This window comes from Narcine bancroftii, chromosome 2 (assembly GCF_036971445.1).
Source record: "Narcine bancroftii isolate sNarBan1 chromosome 2, sNarBan1.hap1, whole genome shotgun sequence".
Classification (NCBI taxonomy): domain Eukaryota; kingdom Metazoa; phylum Chordata; class Chondrichthyes; order Torpediniformes; family Narcinidae; genus Narcine; species Narcine bancroftii.
This window is the reverse complement of record NC_091470.1, coordinates 174,629,595-174,649,148: the sequence shown is the minus strand read 5'-3', so window position 1 is coordinate 174,649,148 and position 19,554 is coordinate 174,629,595. Positions and strand designations below refer to the sequence as shown.

Sequence of the window (19,554 nt, the reverse complement as noted above, 5' to 3'; positions counted from 1 at the left end):
GGTTGCTTGAGATTGCGTGTTACATGATTGGTGAACTAATTGTGAAGCGTGCCAGTTTTAAACATCCGTACATTTACCAAAATTTTTTTTTACCGGTTGGTTGAGGCTGCTGGTTGCTTGAATTCTGGATAACAGGGGTTTTACTGTATTTCTCTCTCTCTCTCTCTCTCTCTCTCTCTCTCTCTCTTTCTCTCTCTCTCTCTCTCTCTCTCTCTCTCTCTCTCTCTCTCTCTCTCTCTCTCTCTCTCTTTCTCTCTCTCTCTCTCTCTTTCTCCAACATCCCACATAATCCTGGGTGAACGTGGGGTATCTATTTTTTGTTTGTTTCCCTCAAGCCAGAAACATAGCATCCTGGGCATTCATGTTTCTGTGTTGCTACTAAGTGTTAGAGGAGAAGGTGGGGTGGTGGGGAGAGAACTAGTGTTCACGCTTGATGGATGAATGTCAGGGAGAAATGTACCTCACCACCTGCCTTGAGCTCACTCGGGTAATTCTCTGCAAGATCCCTTCCTGAGGAACCCAGTGGAGACCCAAGCAGTTAATCGTGTCCTTCTGTGGCAGGTCAGACCTTTCCTGTTTGGACTGTTTCTCTTGGTACTCCAGTAAAACAGCGGTTCAAGGAGCACCTGGGGAGAGAGAATCAGATTTAATGTTTCAGACCCGAGATCCTTTGTCAGACTGTAAAAGAGACGTTTTCGGTGGCTGAGGAGGTTGTAGAAGGCTTCAAAGAGCAAAAGGGAATATCTCTGATGCCGTGAGACCAGAAGGGTTAGTGTGGCATCCTACGACTTGTCTTAGTGTTGCTAATTGCCCAGTAGGCCAGACAAGGAGCTGGAAGGCCTCAGCAGGTCCGACAGCTTCTATGAAGAGAAATGGACAATCAACATTTTGGGTTTCCGACCTGGAATAGGGTCTGATTCACTGAGTCTCTCCAGCTTCTCTCTTTGATCGGGATTCCAGCATCTTCATCTAGTCAGACCAGACTGCACAAATAGAGAGAGAAAATCAGAGAGGAATGACTAGCAGAAATGGCAGTTCTGATGTTGTTGTGCTGAAGAGAGAGCAGAGGAGATTCACCAGGGTGTTGCTTGGATGACTGTCGATATGGGGAAAGACTTGGTGAAGTAAGGGAGACTGAGGGCTGATTAATGGAACACAGCACAGTGCATGCCTTTTACCCGATGATGCTGTCACATGGAAACCTATCCACATCCCCAACCTAACTCTTCCCTCCCTCACACCCATAACCTTACATTTTTCTTATTGAATGTCCCTATTGCACCAGCCTTCACCACCACTCCTGGCAACGCATTCCAGGTACCCACCACGCTCTGTGTTAAAGAACTTACCTGTGACCTCTTACCTGTTAGCCTGTGCTCATCCCACTGTCCTTCCTCCCTCCTCTCATCTTTCTCTTTCCCACTCTCCACCTTTTTATTCTGGAAGCTGCTCGTTACTGTTTATAACTGACGAAGGGCTCAGGCCCAGATTTACCCTATACTTCCTATGGATGCTGGGAGACCTGCTGAGAGTCCCGCCACGTTGACCCCAGCGCCTGCCAACTTTCCTGTTCAACTCCAGCCGCTCCACTGCAAAGTCTCTGCGAGAGATGTCTATCTCGAGCAAGTTCTTCCCTCTCTCTCTTATGAGGTGGGAAGGGTTTAGTATTTTTTTTGGTAGGAATATATAGGTCAGCATAACGTTGAGGACCGAAGGGCTGTATTGTGCTGTAATGTTTTTTGTTCTCTCCTCCTCTTCCCTGCACTCCGCCCCCACCTTTTTTCCTCAGGCTTATATTTTTGCTTATACCTGATGAACAGCCCAGGTCCAAAACCTTGCTTCCCCTTTACTTCCTACTGACGCTGCCTGATCTGCAAAGTTTCTCCAAAACGCTGGTGTATTGCCCTCAACCCCAGCGTCTGAAGATTTTTTTGTTGAACCCTGAAACATTTCTCTCCTCAGATGCCAGCTGAGCCGCTAAGTTCCTCCAGCAGTTTCTTTTTTGGTCTGTGCCAAAGTCCTGGCACCTCTCTTCCCCCTGAAGCTGATTCACCTGCGTCGTGCCTCCGCCACTTTTAATTTCTTGTGCTTTAACAAGTAGCTTCATCCTTTCCCAGTAACAGACCCGTCAACTCAACTGCATCCCCACGACGGTTAAAATCTTACTTTAAACATCTTCCATCTCCATGGGCACTGCAGTCCCATTTCATTAATGCACACTGAGCCTCAGGGTGAACTGAAACATTGACAGACAGTCTCTCTTTATGAGTCAAATACTCTCTGTGAGGCTCCTTCAAATCTCCACTGGAAGTTCTAACCAATTACAGAGCCTTGCTGAATATTTTACACACAGTTAATTCTAATCTGCTGTGACAGGTATGGTCCTTTGAAATGGAACATGGATTCAGAATCAAAAAGCAGGCAATGCATGATCTCCCAGCAATGGTAATTCAATTAGAACTGTTAATATTTTGGACCTAAAAGTACAGATTGATTTTTCATAAATAATTCATGTTTCTGGCTTGCTGCTGTTCAGAATTTGATATTGGGTCAGGGTGGGATTGATGACTGAATGTTCCAGGGTATAGGAGCAGACAGAGGAAAATATGTAAGAGAAAGGGAAGTTAGGCCCTTGAATTTGGAGACTATCAAGGCCGTACTTTGAGAGGATATCCTGGAGTGATTGCCCAGTAAGCCCATTGGTGGAATATAGGGTCATCAAGTTTATTGTAATCTGCACAAGTACAACCCGACGAAACAGCGTTCTCCGGTCCTCGGTGCCAAACAAGACATAACACACATACAGACAAACGATGCAGGACAAGTATTCATATATACAAATAAATAAATATTGTGTGGTCAAAATGAGAGTCTCGGATGGTCAGCGTGAGCAGTTCCTTTGGTCGTTCCCATTCTCACTGCCCGTGGGAAGAAGCTGTTCCTCAGCCTGGTGGTGCTGGCTCTGATCCTCCTGTATCTCTTCCCCGACAGGAGCAGCTGAAAGATGCTGTGTGTGGGTGGAAAGCGTCATCCATCATTTCTCACTCCTCTCCAGGCAATGATCCTGGTAGATCACGCCAATCCAGGGGGAGCGAGACTCCAGTGATCCTCTCTGCCACTCTTGTGGTCCTGTGGATTGACCTCGATGCCATTTCTCTGCAGCAACCGTACCACACGGTGATGCAGCCAGTCAGATGGCTCTTGATAGAGTCCTTTGAATGTTGGCAGGAGGTCCTCCTAAAGTTCACGATCACCTCCTTCATCTTATCCACAATGAGACTCAGATTGTTACTCTTGTACCATATCATGAGATTTTTCCATCTTTTCTCTGTAGCATGACGACAGATGGGCAATTCCTTTAACATGGAACACAGAACAGTCCAGCACAGGAACAGGCCCTTCATCTCACGTGTCTGTGCTGAACATAATGCTCGAATTAAAGTTCTTTTGCTTATAATCTAAGGCTTGGGATCTGCTCCACCATTCAAATCATGGCTGATGTATTTTTCCTTTCAACTCCATTTTCTACCTTTTCCCCATAACCTATCAACCTCTGCTCTAAGGACACATAGTTAGTATAGCCATTAACATGACACTATTATGGCACCTGTGACCCGGGCTTGAATCCCGTGCTGCCGAGAAGAAGTTTGTACGTTTTCCCCATGACTACATGCATTTCCTCCAGGTGTTCTGGTTCCCTCCCACCATTTGAAGATGTATGGGATTAGTAGGTTAATTGGTCGCATGGGTGTATTTGATCATCACGGGTTCATGAGCCGAGGGTTTGCTGTATCCCTGAGTTTGAAAAGATTTAAAATATTCTGAATGACTTGGCCTCCTCAGCTGTCTGTGGCCTCGAACTCCACAGATACACCACTCTCTGACTGAAGAAACTTCTCATCTCTTTTCTAAAGGGAAATCCTTTTATTCTGACACTGCGCTCTCTGGTCGGAGACTTCCATGCAACTTGAAACATCTTCTCCATGTCCAGTCTATCCAGCATTCACTGTTCAGGAAACTTGCAAGATACTTTACCTTTCATCCCTCCAGATTCATGTGTCAATCCTGCAGCCTTTGCACCAGGACTGTTGTTTCTGTTTCCACCAGTACCCATGGCTGCTCGTTCCAGACACCCACCTCTCTGTGTGTGTAAAAAAAAATTCCCTGCACATCCTTAAACTTACCCCCTACCCAAACCTTGAATTTATTGCCCACTAGAGTGTAATTTCTTTTACCTGAGGGAAAAAGATTCAGGCTGTCTACACAATCAATGTCTCTCATAAAAACTACGATCAGGTTTACCCGCAGTCTCTGATGCTCCGAATAAAACATCCTATTGGCCCAATTCCCATTCTGAGTCATCCACACTAATCCAAGCGATATCCTTAATGAAAGTTCAAAGACTGCAGACACAAGAATTTTGAACAGACTAAGAATTGCTGGAGGAACTCAGCAGGTCAGACAACGTGCAGGGGTATAAAAGGTCAGTCAGTGTTTTGAGTATGAACCCTTCATCAGATGGAATAGATGGAATTACACATATTCATAATTACACATAGTATATCTATACAAGAGCTCTCTCTCTCTCTCTCTCTCTCTCTCTCTCTCTCTCTCTCTCTCTCTCTCTGTGTCTCTGCATATATTTGTGTACACACAGATGTATGTGGGTTTTATCAGTGACTGCCCTCGCCTGTTATGAAAAGAACATTCTGGACGTTCTGTAGTGGAAGGCCTCATGTGATGGAGGTAGAGGTATGGAGAATGTAAGGATGTCATTCCCTTTTTCCCCATATTTGTTCCTAGGATACACTCTCACTCTCCCCCCCCCCCACTCTTCTCTTGCCCTCTCTCTCCCCCATCTCTTCCCCCATCTCTCCCCCAGACACAGATCTATATGTAGATAGGTATGGGTATAAATGGAGATAGATAGTGACCCCACCATGCCCTTTGTAAGGATGCCACCCCTTTCTCCCAGACCTCTGAGTCCGCCACATCTGTTCCTGTAGCTAACTGTTTCACCTCCCCCACCCCTCCAGTCACTGACGTGTTTGTCCTTGTCCTCATCCATTGTTGGGGGAGGTCCAGCATAAACCTGAGGAACAGTGCTTCACATTTTTCCTGGACACCCTCATACATAATTTTAGATAACCCCCATGCCCATCTGATTCCTCTGTTCCCTCCTCTTCCTTACCTTCTCCTGGGCTATTTTTCCCCTCTCTATTTCTTCACTTTCAGTCTGATACCCGATCACCTGTGGGCCCCACCCCCAAGTTTTTTTACCCCTTTACATACGCAACACTCACTGACTATTTCTGCCCGTTGATGCTGTCAGATTTGTTGAATTCCTCTGCTCAACCTCCAGATAAACCTCTTCGGTATTTTTCCAAAGCCTCCCATCCTTCCTGTGATGGGACAAGTGGTATTGCACACAATACTCCAGACGCGGCCTCACCAACATGATTTAGTACCCTTTATTCTCATTGCCCTTCCCAAAAGAACAAAGCATACTGTACACCTTTTACTTGTGTGGCCATTTTGGAGGATCTGTGGATCTGGACCTCTGATCTCTCTGCTCATCAAAGGCCCTGCCATTAACTCAGCTCCCAAAGGGCAACATCTCACACATATCCATCTGCACTTTCTCTGCCCATATCTGTGACTGATCCATATCCTGTTGTATTTTTCAGTTGTCCTCTACACCATGCATGACTTCACCAATCTTTGTGTTTCTGCAAACTTACTGACCTACCCACCTATTTTTCATCTAAGTCATATATGTATGTCACAGACAACCACTGGTCATGGCCACCCCCTCACTACCCCCTGTCTATGGGCCAGCCAACTCTTTATAAGATCATCAGACAGGGGCAGAAATAGGCTATTCAGTCCATCAAGTCTGTCCTGGCATTCAGTCATGAGCTGATCTTATTTCTCCAAGCAGCCCCACAGCCCAGCTTTCTCCCCATAATCTTTGAGGCCCTGGCTAATCAAGAACCTATAAATCTTTGCCTTAAATACACCCAAAAAGTTGGCCTCTAAATTCAACAGATTTACCATCCTCTGGCCAAATAAATTTCTCAACATTTCTGTCCTAAATGGAGACCCTTCAATCCTGAAGTTGTGCCCTCTTGTCCTAGCCTCTCCCAGCATGGGAAGCAACCTTTCAACACCTACTCTGTCCATGCCATTCAGCATTCAATGTTTCAATGAGATCCCACCCCCCCCTCCACTTCTCCTAAAATCTAGTGAGTACAGACCAAGAGTTGACAAACATTCCTCACATGATAACTCTTTCATTCCCAGAATCATCCTTGTGAACCTCTCTCCAAAATCAGCACATTCTTTATTAGATGAAGAGCCCAAAACTGCTCCCAGTGCTCCACGTGAGGTCTTACCAGTGCCATATAAAGCCTCAACATCACATCCCTGCTCTTATATTCTATTCCTCTTGAAATGAACACCAGCATTACATTTTCTGTCTTCACCACTGACTCAACCAGCAAGTCTACCTTCAGGCGATTCTCCATGAGGGCTCCCAGGTCCCTTTGCATCCGGAAATTTTCAATTTTCTCCCCATTTAGAAAATAGTCTGCACATTTATTTCTTATCCAAACAATCAGGTCACCATGGATCTCAGGTATCTTCATATGGATCATTCTACCCCTTGTCAAATGCCTCACTCACATCCATATTGAGAAAATCCACTGCTCCACTCTTGTTTACCACTTTTGAAACCATCTCTCACATTTGTATGACTTAAGATGCTCTCACAAAACCGTGTAGGCTCTCCTGAAACTCTCATGCTTTTTGAAATGTGTATTAATCCCATTTCTGAGTATTCTCTCCAGTAGTTTCCTTACAACCGATGTGAGGCTCACAGCCATTATCCCCATTTCCCTTTTTTTATTTTGGACTACATTCATGACCTCTTTCACCATTCAAAGTTTTCTTCCCTGTCCATCCCGTCTTTCCTCCTTACTGGAACATGTTGGTCGTAGAACCTTAGCTAGTTTTAATTTAAACTTACAGCATGGTAACAGGCCCTCTCGGACCTCCATTTACACCCAATTGATCTACAATATGGTACATTTTGGAGGGTGGGAGAAAACTGGAGCCCCCAGATGAAACCCACATAGAAATGTAGAGAACGTACAAACTCCTTACAGACAGCTCCAGATTCAAACTCCGGTTGCTCGCAATGTATCAGTGTTGCGCTAACTGTGCCCCCCCCCTGAACAATCCCCACATCAGTTGTACACTTGTGCGATAACACCTGATCTCAGTGACCTTTCTTCCTGCCTCAATATGTCTTCATTCCCCCTTTCCCATACTAATGTTGATTTATAACTATCTTGAAACTTCGAGATTCATACTCATTATTTCCCAGAATGCTCCCCCTCTGAAACTCCCATCACTTGGCCGGGATAATTTCCCAGGACAAAGTTCAGTACAGCCCAGTGAAGGAGGATGGGGTCTTGGCGATGGAGGGTTGGGGACATGGTAGGATCCAATCCGTGCCATTGGTGCTCCTCCTTGCACATAACAATGAACTAATAATGCTCTCAGCTCCTGACTGTCCAGTGGATATTGGTGTGAAGGCGACATTCCAAGGTTATAGAATTTCTAACCCCCCCCCCCCCCCGCCACCCCCGTGATATGGGGAAGAAGTTCAGCAAGTTTGACAAGCAATGCATCTGAACATGTTAATTACAGCAAAGATCTTTATTTGCCCATGCGGAGAAAGTTGTCAGGGATCTCATGCACACACAAGGTACATGCATGTACAAGCACACAAGGTACACACACACACACAAGGTACACATGCACAGACATCCAAGGTACACACAATACACTTGCAGTGAATGCAAATGATAACAATGGCAACAATTAACTATAGTGGAAAGACATATCAAATGGTACCCACCACCTCTCGATCAGGTGCGAGCATGGCACCCCATTTAATTAAGATAAGTATCTACAGTGATTCTCGCTCCTCAGGCACAATAGTGTATCTAGATATGCACCTCGATAAGCCCTCAACCCTTTACCAGCACACACCTTGCAAATGTGTCATCCATGTCTCACAGCTTGGTTCTTTCCCAGGAGAAAAGGAACTAGCTGCTCCATATGTTGGCCTTTATACCCCAGCCAGCATTTGGGCTGGCTCAGGTCTGCCCAAAATAGGGCAGGTGAAGAAGGAGGCTAATGGCAAGGTGTGTGCTCACTCTGGGTGATTTCAACCTTGACTGGCAGATGTGGTGGCTTCCAACTAGGTTCCCACCAGAAGGGGTCGTATGAGTCTCCATCCACCAGAAGGGCCATGTTACCCTTCATACTACAACCCTCCCACAGGGCAGCACGTTTAGCATAACTCTATTACAATGTCAGGGACTCCGGTTCGAATCCAACACTGTAGGGAGATTGCAGGGTATTGGGGTTGAAGTTAATTGGCATATTTGAATGTCATGGGTCTGTGTGCCGGGAGGGCTGTTACTGTGCTGTATGTCTAAATTTTAAAATAAAATTACACCACTCATTGAGCATTTTTAAATAAAATTAAATGTTAACACATAGGATTTTGAAAACTGGGAAACAAAATGAGCTTGTGCTCAGGAAAAGCTTTGGAAGAAAAACCTAGGGATGGTAGAAGAATGGAGACCAATGCTATTGGAGAGGGGTGATGAGCTTCCTTCAATGCGGTTCCATCCATCAGAATGACATTTCACCCACAGGTGGGGCGTGAGATTGATTCAGATGGAAGCAGTGACAACCCCTGTCCCTGCCTCTTCATGGTGTCTGTCACTCCAAACTCCTGCTGCCTACCTCATATGCAGGAGAGGTTCCTCAGATGTCCTGTGGCTGGGTGGGTTGGTGATAAAGAGGTGCACTGACACATTATCTGACTGTTTCAATCAATCACGGCCAAGGCTTGATCTCAACAATAACTGTCCTTGATCCACATCCGGTTATTCCCAAAGAGGCAAGAAGGAAAAATCTAAGCTGCATCGCTAACGTACAGGAGAGTGCACGTGTTTTGGGGGGAATGGTGGGGAGAAAGAGAGTGATGGGGTGAGAGAGTGATAGGGGAGAGTGGTGGGGGGAGGGGAATTGGTGCGGTGGAGTGGTGAGGGGAGGGGAAATGGTGGGGGAGAGAGTGGTGAGTTGGAGTGGTGGGGGAGTGGTGAGGCGGAATGGTGAGGGGGAGGGGGAGTGGTGGTGGGGCGGAAGTTGTTGGAGAGAGTTTGGCCCATTATGTCTGTAAGCCTCCTCCATCTACCTGTCTCAATATCTTTTAAATGTTACAATTGTCCCCATCCCTTCCACTGGCAGTTTGTTCCATATACCCTCCACCCTCCATGTGAAAAAGGTGCCATTCAGGTCCCCTTTAAATCTTTCCTCTCTCTCCTTAAACCTGTTCCCTCTAGTTTTAGACTCTCCTACCCTGGGGAAACATCCATCTTCATGATTGTATAAATCTTGATAAGGACTCCCCTTCACCATATACACTCTAGAGGAACAGTCCCATCGTATGCAGCCTCCAGCCCACCAGACCTGGTAACATTATCATGAATCTTGTCACCACCTTCACTGTCTATTGATATCTGCAGCTTAGTGACCAGAACTGCATACAATAACTTGAAGAAGGACTCAGACCCAACATGTTAATCTTTGCCTCCTGTGGACGCTGCGAGGCCGGCTGAGTTCCTCCACCATCTCTAGTTTACACTGCACACAGTATGACATGTGTAGTCACACAGTCTTGATCAGGGGTGTCAAACTCAAATTCACGGAGGGCCAAAATTAAAAACTTCGACTAAGTCGAGGGCTGAACTAAATATTTATTGAAAATTTTCAACAACATCTGCATTTTTTCTCTTCTTTCAACATATGTTAAACTTTAGGATATAACTTTAGGAGTATAATGTTACAGGTCAGGAGTAGGTAGCTCAAGTTCACCCTTTGCTTGACCTGAAGGAAACATATTTGGTCCCTGTGGAGATGTAGTCAGCATTCACAGGCTGTGTCCATTTTGGCCTGCATCAGGACTCAGCATTTCCTGCTCACTCCTCAGGCTCTAGGCCTCTATTCACCCTCGACCCACCATCCCTCTACCTGACCAATCCTTTACCCAACCTCTACTCACCCCTCACTCCACTCACTCTGCCTCTACCCACCCCATCCTATACACGCCCCTCTACTGCCTCTCCCCTCAACCTGTTCCTCCCTCTACCCATCTCTCACCCTCTAATCACCCGTCCGCTACTCGCCCTGCCCCTCCCCTTTTACCTCTTCCCTATCCACCCCTCCTTCTACTCATCCCTCCCTCTAACTGCCCCTCACACCACCATAACTTCCCCTGCCCATTACTCCTCACCTACACCCTCTGCCCACCCCTGCTTACCCACCCACTCAGGCCCAGTGCGCTGCCGATCAGCCTTTGCGGACAGCCACCATCTCTCTCTTCACGTGCAGGGCCGAACCAGCCATCCCTGGGGTCCGCGCGGGTGCAAGCGCTGAAGGCCGTGGCGACTGGGAGAAGTGTGCTCACGCTGTGGAAGGGCCGTCCGGTGCCAGTCGCGTAGGGCTCACGCTGCCCGGGGGCAGTGCGCAGCCTGCCATGCCCATCGCGCGACAGGAAATCACAGGCGCTCGCCAATCCGCCGCACCGCTCGACAGGTGGGAGAAGTGACTGGTTGTGCGGGGAGCCTTCCAACCGGCTTGCTGGCTGATGACATCGACAGACTTCTCGTGTTACAATTTCTCGTGTTACAATGGGGAAGGATGTGCAATGAAGGGGGAGTATGGTGGGGGTGACATTACCAAAAAACAGCATCGGCTCTCGCTGCAGGGCGGGCCACCTCTAATACATTTTTGAAATGATCTTGCGGGCCAAATATAATTATCGGGCCAGAGTTTGACATGTGTGAGTTATAACATGATGTCTCTGCTCCTATGTTCAGTGCCCTGACCGATGAAAGCAAGCGTGTTAATTTCCTTTGCTATGGTGTTCAAGTGATGTAGAAAATCTGATTAGGAAAAGAAAACCATGTGAGAGATTCAAACAGATAGGAACTGATATAATTTTTCCAGCATTTTTGTGTATGAACCTGTACACTTAGCCTCTCCCTGTTCCACAACACCCTCTAGAATAGCTGTTCTCAATGGGACCTACAACCACTGAGTGGCCACAGCAAATTTAAGGGGGACTCACGTTTGTAGTCAGTAGGAGAGAGGTACGGAAGAAACCAACTAAAATTGACTGCTTCACAGGGAAGGGGGGCCCATGAACTTTGAGCAGAGACCTTAAGGGGGTCACAGCCAATAAAAGGAAGGGAATGGCTGCTTCCTGGCATTACCATTCACCATGTTAGTCCTGCCGGTTTCACCTTAGAATGCAGCACCTTGCATGTGTCTGAGTTAAACTGCAGCACACATTATTGGATGTGCTTTGCAGCTCTGGATTCATCTCGATTGAACCTCCCGCCTGATCACTGTCGGAGCGAGTAAAAGTGCACCTTACATATTGCATTTTGCAACTGTTTACATTTTTCTGGACTTTTATATTTATCGTTTTTCACTCGTGCACTGTGTTAATTGAAGTGTACTGATTGACCTTGGTGTATGTTACAGACCAGTGTAGCTGCAGCAAGCAAGAATTTCATTGCATCTGTACATTGTGCTTCCATCAGAATCAGGATTTATTTTCACGAACATGTCATGAAATTCAGTGTTTGCGGCAGCGTCACAAGGGAAAAGTTCATATTATAACTATATTACAACATTACTATAAAAAATAAAAATAACAGTGCACGAAAAGTTTATTGGTTTATTGGTTATTCAGGAATCTGATGGCAGCTTTGAAGAAGCTCTCCTTGTACCACTGAGAGCTCGTCTTTAGGCTCCTCTACCTTTTCCCCAATGGTGGCAGAGTGAAGAGGGCCTGCCCTGGGTGGTGGGGGTCTTTGAGGATAGAGGCTGCTTTTTCAAGATACCGTCTCTCATGTCGATGTCCTCGATGGAGTGAAGTCTGGCACCTGTGATGTCGCAGGCCGAGTTAACAACCCTCTGGAGTTTATTCTTGTCCTGAGAGTTGGCACCTCCATACCAGGCAGTGATGCAACCAGCTAGAATGCTCTCCACATTACACCTGTAGAAGTTTACAAGAATCTTCAGTGACACACCAAATCTCCTCAGACACCTCACAAGGTATAGTCACTGGTGAGCTTTCCTTGTGATTGCATCAACATGGAGGCTCCAGACAGAACCTCGGAGATGTTGACACGCAGGAATTTGAAATTCTTGACCCTCTCCACTACTGAGCCCTCAATGAGGACTGGGTTGTGGTCTTCTAACTTCTAACTTCCTCCTGAAGTTCTGGTCCGCAATCATCTGCTTGGTTTTGCTGACATTAAGCCCAAGATTGTTATCATTACACCATTCAACGAGCTGACCTATCTCCATCCTGTACACTTCCTCATTGCCGTTTGTGATTCTGCCAACAACTGTGGTGTCATCGGCAAACTTGTAGATAGCATTGGAATTGTTCCTGGCCAACAATTATGGGTGTATAATGAGTAGAGCAGTGGGCTAAGCACGCAACCTTGGGGTGCACCTATATTGATAATCAGTGAGGAGATGCTGCTTCCAATTCGTACTGACTAAGGTTTTCTGATGAGAAAGTCAAGTTGCAGGGGAGGGACAGTGGCCTAGAATTTGAAGCTTCTTGACCAGCACTGAGGGAATATTGGTATTGAAGCCCAAGCTGTAGTCGATGAAGAACAGATATATGTATGAATTTGCTGTTTTTGAGGTGATCCAGAGCTGAGTGGAGAGCCAGCGATATTGCATCTGCTGTGAAGACAATAGGTGCTGGAGTAGGCCAATTAGCCCTTCGAGCTTGCACCGCCATTTATCGGATCATGGCAGATCTTTCCCTTTCAATAACCAATCCCAGCCTTATCCCAATAACCCTCAACTCCCCTGCCCACAAGAGCCTTATCCAACTCTCTCTTAAATCTATCCAACGAATCTGTCCCCACTACCCTCTGTGGCAATGCATTCCACAGACCCACAACTCTCTGGATAAAAATATTTCTCCTCATTTCTGTGTTAAATGGCCTTCCCTGTATTCTTAAACTATGCCCTCTAGTCCTAGTCTCTCCCCATCATTGGGAACATGTGCTCTGATTGCACCTGTCTAGCCTTTTGATAATCCTAAATACCTCAATCATGTCTCCCCTCATCCTTCTAAACTTCATTGCATATAATCCAAGTCTTTCTAACATATCTGCGTATGACAATCCTGCCATCCAGGAACTAAACTTGTAAACCTGCGCTGCACTCTCTCCATAGCAAATATGTCCTTTCTTAAATATGGTGACCAGAACTGGATGCAATATTCCAGGTGAGATCTCATCAGGGCCCTGTACAACTGCAGGAGAGCTTCTCTACTGCTATACTCCAATCCCCTCTTTATGAAAGCCAACATACCGTTCGCCTTCTTCACCGCTTGCTGAACCTACACACTAGTTTTCAATGACTGGTGGACCAGTCCACCCAGATCCCTTTGCACTACCCCACTCCCTAGCTTAATTCCATTTATATAATATTCTGCTTTCTTGTTTCTGCCTCCAAAATGGACAACCTCGCATTTGCTCACATTAAACTTCATTTGTCATCTTTCCGCCCACTCCCCTAAACTGTCCAAGTCCCCTTGCAATTTCTTGACATCCTCCTCGCTCTTTACATTACCACTCAGTTTAGTGTCATCTGTGAATTTGCATATGTAGTTATTTATCCCCTCATCCAAATCATTTACATAAATGATAAACAACTGAGGGCCCAACACCGACCCCCTGAGGGATCCCACTCGTCACATCCTGCCACCCAGAAATTGACCTGTTTATCCCAACCCTTTGTTTCCTATTTCTCAACCAATTATCTATCCATGACAGCACCCTACCCCTGATACCATGCTCCTTGATTTTGGAAACTAGCCTCCTGTGTGGGACTTTATCGAAGACTTTCTGTAAGTCCAAGTATACCACATCCACCAGCTCTCCCGAGTTCACCCTCTTTGTTACGTTCTCAAAAAATTCCAGGAGATTAGTCAAGCAAGATTTTCCTTTAAGGAACCCATGCTGACCAGCACCGATACTATTATTCCCTCCTAAGTGTTCTGCTATTTCTCCTTTAATGGTGGATTCCAATACCTTCCCCACCACCGATGTAAGGCTGACCGGTCTATAATTTCCTGTATTCTCTCTCCCTCTCTTCTTAAAAAGTGGTACAAAACATCAGCTACTCTCCAGTCTGCAGGCACTTCCCTGGAATCTAAAGAACTTTGGAAAATGTCAACTCGTGCTTCCACAATTTCCAGAACAACCTCTCTAAGCAGCCTGAGATGCAGCCCATCAGGCCTAGGGGACTTATCAGGCTTCAGTTCCAATAATTTGCTCAGAACCACCTGCTTCTGGATCTGAATATCTATCAAATTCTTGGTTTCCTTCGGTAATTTCACCAAGTCCCTAGATACTGCTTGACCCCTACCCCTATTCTGATCATAACCTATATCCTCCTTGGTGAAAACAGATGCAAAGTAATTGTTAAATTCCTCAGCCATCTCCATGTCCCCATGTGATTGTTATGATAGGCAAATTGCAGCAGGTCCAGATCTTTGCTTAGGTACGTATTAATTCTGGCCATGACCAGCCTCTCAAAGCATTTCATCACAGTAGAAGTTAGTGCTTTCATCACAGTAGAAGTTAGTGCTATTGGGCGGCTGTCGTTGAGGCAACTCACATTAGACTTCTTGGGCACTGGGCTGATTGATGCTCCTTTGAAGCTGTTGGGGACCTCTGACTGCAGCAATGAGAGGTTGTAAATGTCTGTGAACACTACAGCTAGTTGGTTGGTGCAAATTTTCAGTTCCCTGCTAGGGCCTGATGCCTTGCGAGCGTTCACCCTCTTGAACGATGTTCTGACGTCACCCTCAGAGACAGATATCACATGGCCCTCATCCTTTTCAGGGATTCTAGTGGGCACTGTTTGGTTCTCCTTCTCAAAGTGGGCATAGAAGGTGTTCAGCTCATCGGGTAATGAAGCATCACAGCCATCTACAGTGTTCGCCCTCGCTTTGTAGGCTGTAATGCCCTGCACTCCCTGCCATAACTCTGTCTCTAGTTTCCTCTGGAATTGCCATTTTGCTTCAGAGATGGGTTTCTGTAGGTCGGTCCTGGAGTTCTTGTAAAGATCTCGATACCCGGCCTAAATGCTCTCACCCTCAACTGGTTACAAATTCTCTGATTCATCCAGGGCTTCTGGTTGGGGAACACCCAGTATGTGCGTGTGGGTTTTCATAAAGTCGGTGGATGAATTCTTGAATATGTTCCATTCCACCGAATGGAAGCAGCCCTGCAGACGCTCCTCCTCCTCTCTTCGCTGTCTTCACCACTAGTGCTGTGGTCTTCAGTCTCTGCTTGCATGCCGGGAGCAGAAGTACAGCCAGGTGATCAGACTTGCTGAAGTACAGTCGTGGTCTGTCTCGGATTGCGCTCTTCCTGGTGGTGTAGCAGTGGTCGAATGTTTTGGTTCCCCTGGTCTCGCATGTGACGTGATGGTGGTGGTTTGTCAGAGAATTCTTCAGGGAGGCCTGATTAAAATCTCCCACAGGGTGTGCTGCCTTGTGGCTGTTTACTACAGTGCTCAGCCCCTCCAGTGCCAGCCTGACGTTAGCTGGGGTAACATCAGGTTAGGACGTAATAATCTAATCATCAAATGTAAATACACAATGCTGGAGGAACTCAGCAGGTCAAACAGTGTACTTGAAATAGCAAAGATATGTGACAAATCTTTTGGGGTTGAGCCCTTTATTAAGGTATGATGAGGGGCTCAAGCCTTTAACGTTTGTTGTGTATCTTTAACTTTGCGACTGAATATACTCATTGATACTGTATAACAGTCGACCCCTGCTTTTTCGGGCCAAAAATCATTGTTTTCGTATGACCTATGTAAAAGTTGTTTCCCCCACCCCCACTTTGAAGAGAAGGAAAGATAAAAGGAGAGCAGTAGTGATAGGAGATGCAAGACTTCGAGCAACAGACAGGAGATTTTATGGACACGAAAGAGACAACAGAGTTGCCTCTCAGGGTCTAGGAGTCTCAGATTGGGTCTATAGCAACCTGAGAAGAGAGGGTGAGCAGCCAGAAGTCATGGTACATAGTGGTACCAACAACATTGGGAGCAAAAGAGTTGAGGTCCTGAAAAGAGAACTCAAGGAGGTAGGTCGGAAGTTGTAAGGCGTTGTAATCTCTAGGTTGCTGCCTGTGCCATGTGCCAGTGAGGGTAATAGGCAGCTGAAAGTATGGCTGTGAAATTGATACAGGAGGCAGGGTTTCAGCTTGCTAGATGCCACAATGTTGGTGTGGGGTCAGTTTGTCATCACCCAGTCAGTGTGGGTCAGCGTGGGTCCCCACCCAGTTGGTGTGGGTTGGAGTGGGGCAAAGGACACGGGTTGATATTGACCGCACTCTGGATATTGAGGAAGGCCCATCCACACCTGGGTCAAGAGTGCCTTGGAACACAGCCCTACACAGAGGCACCTGCTACTTCTGAACAATGCGCACCCTCCCCCTTCCCCTATCCTCTCCCCTTCCCCCTCCCCATCCCCTACACCCCCAACCCCCCTCTACCACACCTCTCTACCTCACCTACCTGCCCTACCCCCCCGACCTCCTACTTGGTTCCCTATTCCCTTTCTCGACCACTTACACTGCTTTCTCCATCCCCCTTCTCCTCTCTCAATCCCCTCCTCCCTATCCCCCATCTCTATCCCCTCTCTTCCCCTCATCTCTTATCCCCCATCTCTATCTCCCCATCTCTATCCCTTCTCTCTATCCCACTCTCTATCCCCCTCACTATCCACTATCCCCACTCTCTGTCCCCCCCACTATACCCCTCCCCTCTATACCCCCTCTCTATCCTGCCTCTCTACCCACCTCTATCCCCCACTCTCCCTGTCCCTCTTCCCCCTCCTCGACAACCCTCCCTCTCTAGACCCTTCCATCTCTTACCTCTCCCTCTCTTACCCTTTTGCTCCCATACCCCTCCCTCTTCTGCCCCCCTCCCTTACTTCCTCCCTCTCTAGCCTCTTCCATCATACCCCCTCCCTCCCTCACCCCCTCCCTCTACCTCCTCCCTTCCTCTGTCTCTAGCTCCTTCCATCTCCTACCCCCTCCCTCTCCTTCCCCCTCCCTCTCCAACCCCCTCCCTCCCCTACCCCCTCCCTCTCTACCCCCATCCCTTACCCCCTCCACCTCCCTTACCCCTTCCCTCTCCTACCCCCTCCCTCTCTACCCCCTCCCCTAACCCCCCTCTCCCCCTTCCCCCTCCCTCTGCTACCCCCTCCCTCTCCTACCCCCTACACCTTACCTCCTCCCTCTCCTATCCCCTCCCTTCCTTACCCCCTACCTTCTATCCCCTCCCTCCCTTACCCCCTCCCTCTCTAGCCCCTTCCATTTCCTACCCCCTCCCTCTCCTACCCCCTCCCTCTCCCACCCCCTCCCTCTCCAACCCCCTCCCTCTCCTACCCCTCCCTCCACTACCCCAACCCCTACCCCCTCCCTCTCTACTTCCTCCCTCTCCTGCCCCCTTCCTCTCTACCCCCATCCCCTACCCCCTCCCTCTACCCTCTCCCTCCCCTACCCCCTCCCTCTCTACCCCTCCCTCCTACGCCCTCCCTCCCCTACCCCCTCCCTCTCTACCCCTCCCTCCTACGCCCTCCCTCCCCTACCCCCTCCCTCTCTACCCACTCCTACACCCTCCCTCCCCTACCCCCTCCATCTCTACCCCCTCCCCTACTCATCACTCTCTACCCCTCCCTCCCCTACCCCCTCCATCTCTACCCCCTCCCTCCCCTACTCATCACTCTCTACCCCTCCCTCTCTACTCCCTCCCTCTCCTACCCCCTCCCTCTTCTACCCCATTCCTCCCCTACGCCCTCGCTCTCTACCCCTCCTCGCTACCCTGTGCTGTAGAATTTGTAGGAGTGTATAGTTCAGGTACTTTTTGGAAGGATTCCTTTCTGTTCTAGACTGGTAAACAAGGTTGTGGAAATACATTTAGTTTTGATGAACTAATTAAACAAATCTCAGAAATCATGTCCAATTTACATGTTGCTATTGAAATTCACCCAGAAAATGCATGTGGGCTGATCATTCTGCAACGTCTGTACTTGGGTGGATTTTGTTGATGTATCTGAATATTTATATTGACCAATGTATTCTGCTCACTGGTTTCCTCAGAAATTCTCATGTCTGTGTCTGTTCAGGACGTTAAAGAGATAGAAGACTGAAATTCCAAAAACGTCCAGCCCCTTCGGCCCATGCCAAACTAACTGATCTTTCCCTACTTCATAACCCTCTATTTTCCTTCCATTCATTCCTTTCTGTATCTTTTAAATGTTCCTATTTTATCAGGCGACACCACCCCTGGCAATGCAAAAAAAATACTTGCCCTGACGTCTCCCCTAAACATTCCTCCCCTCACTTTGTACAGACGTCTTCTGGTGTTGGATGCTCTTGCCCTGGGAAGAAGGTGCTGGCTAACCACCCTGTCTGTGCCTCTCATAATCTTGTAAACTCTCTATTAAGTCACCTCTCATCGTTCGCTCCAAAGAGAAAAGACCCAGCTCTGTTAACCTTGCCTCATAAGACCCGTTCTGCGATCCAGCCAACTTCCTGGTAAATCTCCTCTGCTCCCTCTCCATAATGATCTTAAACCACATAGAAGAATGGTCATTGGTTCCCAGAGGCTCATCCAAAACATTTCATCCACTTGGCCTTCCTAATTTCTTGTCTAGATCAAACAGTGCCCTCTCCCATGTGGGAACCTTCCAGAGGACATTCCTGAACACGCTTGACACCGTTTTAACCTTTCACACTGTGACTTTCCCAGTCAATATTTGGAAAGGTAAAATCCCCTATTATAACCTTATTTGACCTGCAGCTGGCAGCAATCTTCTGCAATGTATGCTCGTTTAATTTTCATTAACTATTTGAGTGCCAATAAGGTGCTCCCCAGCTCTATCCTTATAGCCTCACTAGCCGACATGTCTTTAGTGTCACCTCTGACCATTGCCGTAACATCCACCTTAACCAATAACACAGCACCCCTCTTTTAGCCCATCTCTGTGCCTCCTGAAGCTCATGTACCCTGGAATGTTGAGCTGCCAGACCTGCCCCTCAACCAGGTTTCCTTGATGGTGACTACATCGATGTCACACTGCCAGAGATTCGCGATTCATTCATATCTATATTCTCTTTCTATTTTGGTATTTGGATATGTAATGTTGCCTTTGTCTGAATAATTTGTCCTTCTGTTTTCAGTGGGTGACATGGATTATTTGAGTTGAATTAGTCTCAGTGTGGCTGATCATCTCCTCCCATTCTCATGTTCATTGTGAGTTTATTGTCATACACTGAAGTACAATGTACAGATGCTGTGTAAGGAAGCAGAACCATGCTGGTAAATGATGTCATCCACTTTGAAAGAAAA

At 47.2% G+C, this 19,554-nt stretch overlaps 1 protein-coding gene across 8 annotated transcripts in view; it reads left to right on the top strand.

Moving 5' to 3' along the window:
• LOC138754625 (ephrin type-B receptor 2) overlaps nucleotides 1-19,554 on the top strand; it is a 196,389-nt gene that overhangs the window by 60,917 nt on the left and 115,918 nt on the right. For 2 of the 8 annotated variants that reach the window (XM_069919172.1, XM_069919169.1), the window contains exon 1: nucleotides 14,793-14,877. The exons of 5 other annotated variants lie outside the window; for them this stretch is intronic. The gene's annotated coding sequence lies outside the window, so the exon portion shown is untranslated. Of the gene's footprint in view, nucleotides 1-14,792; nucleotides 14,878-19,385; nucleotides 19,459-19,554 lie in introns of those variants that run through there. One more of the 8 variants, XM_069919170.1, reaches the window with a different exon arrangement.